The following is a 2,967-nucleotide window of genomic DNA, read 5'->3' as shown; positions in this document are numbered from 1 at the left end:
AACAAAAGTTACTAGGAAATTATTACTATTACTTCTATTTAAGTTATCTATTACGATAAAAATGCAAACAAATATTGAGCTTTTCTGATAAATTTACAATAAATAGTAATTATAAATCTTTCTGACTGCATATTAATTTTAACGATACAATATTTTTAATTCTCATAAAATTTTCTATTTAATGATTAGGCCAGTCAACGAAGGAGTAATTTTGGCGAATAGCAGAAAAAATTCCCAACCATTTTTTTTTTTTTTTTAAATAAGAAATTGGTGGATTATTCCAAAAGCAACATGAACTCTTATTTCTTTAATTATATCCTGATTAGTAGTTCTTTGATTTTAAAATATAATATATGAATAAATACTAATTATAGTTTTTAAATTTAGTATGAAATTGTTATTGAATAATTAAATATTGTAATTTAAACGGAGAAATTATAAAAATAATAAAGAACTTATATTTTACTTTACTTTTATGTGTATAAAAATTTAAAAGGCTGAATACAATAATTTTCAATAAAAACTGTTTGTTACTATAAATAAATGCACTGGACTACAAGGAACTTTCATCAGAAGCAAAAATATACTTTTCTAAATCAACTTTTCGCGTTGTTTTCAAATCTGCAAGTAGACTATTTCTATCACTTCTAATTTTTTANCTGCAAGTAGACTTTTTCTATCACTTTTAATTTTTAATATTATTACTAATTACATATAAAATAATAATTAAAAGAAAAAAAAATTTGTTTTCAAATAATTACTGATTAGATTTTTAATATGTTAAAAATAATCAGTCCAAATTTTCAATTTTAACCTATTTTTTTGGTTCTTTAAAGTTGATGAAAAATTTTTGATAAAGATTTATGAAAGTTTATAGTAAAATAAATTGAATATATTACCATAACTTTTAGCTCAATTACAAGTTTAAAATTGACATCTAGGCCAGTCAACAAAGGAAAAATTGCGGAAAAAATTTTGTTTTTTTAAAAGTTGAATTAAAATATGTATAATGACATACTAATAGTCCTCAAGATTGGAATTGAGCTTTTTTTTTAAATCCTCGCAAAAGTTCAAAAATATGAGCTTTCTTAATTTTCTCAAAAAAAAATATTTAACTTACAAAAAAAAGTTTCGCACAAAAGTTGTTTAAAAGACAATTATAAATAAAAATATAATCTTATATTTTTTCATTTAAACAAATATTTTTCGAGTTACATTACATTTAATATGAGTAATAAAATTTATATTCCATTTTTTTCATTTTACGGTTACTTTTTATCATGTTATACTTACATTAGACACAATGTTATAAATGCATATGTGTGTATGTGTGAGTTTATTTATTTATTGTATCATTAAAGTGTAGTGTATATTGAGATACAACCGATAGAGTAGGTAATTGATTTGACGCTATATTATTTAAACCCAACTAAACGCTAAATTGTACATTCCGAAATAACAATCATATTATGTCAATTGCCACCGGAATATCTGGTAATATTTTTCTTTTTCTTTGCCTTAATCCCAACTACTTGGGGTCGGGCACCCTTATCCTAAGATTCCACTTGACACGATCTCCCACATCTTCTACGCTCACATCAGCTGTCCTCAAATCGCATTCAATAGCATCCCTCCATCTCTTTTTTGGTCTTCCTCTATCTCTTCTTCCTTCAACATTCATTTCTATAACTGTTCTTACAGCTTCCGATTCTTCTCTCCTCATAACATGACCAAACCATCTAAGTCTATTTTCTGTCATCTTATCCATGATTGACGCAACACCTTTACTTCTTATATGCTCGTTCCTTATCCTATCTTCTCTTGTCACTCCACTCATTCAACTAAGCATTCTCATCTCTGCTACACTTATTCTCTGCTCTACTTTCTTATCAACCGCCCAACACTATGAACCATACATCATAGCTGGCCTCACAATTTCATACTGAATTTAAAAACTATAATTAGTATTTATTCATATATTATATTTTAAAATCAAAGAACTACTAATCAGGATATAATTAAAGAAATAAGAGTTGATGTTGCTTTTGGAATAATCTACCAATTTCTCTAAATGAAACACTATCTACAGATTTGCATCGAAGCGTTTCTTATGATAATGATTTTAATCACTGTCAGATATCATCTATACTTGTCCCATCTATGCCTCGTCCACACTGTGCCTCGACCCCACTGTGCTACCGTTTTTTTAAATATAATTACGCACTCTGAAGTTGAAAAAAAAATGATAAAGATCGTAATATTTCAAATTATATTTGTTATTAATATTTCCATTTACCCCAAAACCAAATTTCCATTTACCCCAACTGATTTTTATTTTGTATTTTACAAAAAAAATATAATTAAACTAATTAATAATGATATTAAACTAGTTTTAGGGCCGTATAGTAAATAAGTAAATATGAAATGACAATTTAGTTCAAACTATACTGTTCTACTTATATTTTTGATGAAGATGCCCTTTTCAAAAGCCGTTGAGCAGAAAATATAATCTAAAAAAATCATAAACACTTTTTCGAGTGATAACAATTTACATATCCTCAAATTTTCCATATTTTTATCATTGCACACTATTATACCTTATGTGTACTGTGGTTATAATGATACCGAATTCTATAATCATTAATAATTTATTTTAAATAATATTTTTTTCCTTTTGCCCCAATTTCCATTTACCCAACTTGACCCTATAAAGTATTTAAAATTAAGTATTTTGTCTCCAATACAAAAAGGAAAGAGGCATTGGATGTTTTAAATTATCCAGTACAGATTTGTGATATATATAAGATGATACATATCTTCACACTGTATATTATACATGTGAGCATCACATTTATTAAGTAATATTTCCTGTTAATTAAAATGATTATTATTTAATTTTTTTTTTTTATAATGACATTTTCAATATATATTAAATTATTCTCTACAATGTTGGACAAAAAAAACAGG

The sequence above is a fragment of the Daktulosphaira vitifoliae genome, unplaced genomic scaffold (assembly GCF_025091365.1).
Source record: "Daktulosphaira vitifoliae isolate Bord-2020 unplaced genomic scaffold, ASM2509136v1 Scaffold_1, whole genome shotgun sequence".
Classification (NCBI taxonomy): domain Eukaryota; kingdom Metazoa; phylum Arthropoda; class Insecta; order Hemiptera; family Phylloxeridae; genus Daktulosphaira; species Daktulosphaira vitifoliae.
This window is presented reverse-complemented; position numbering follows the sequence as displayed.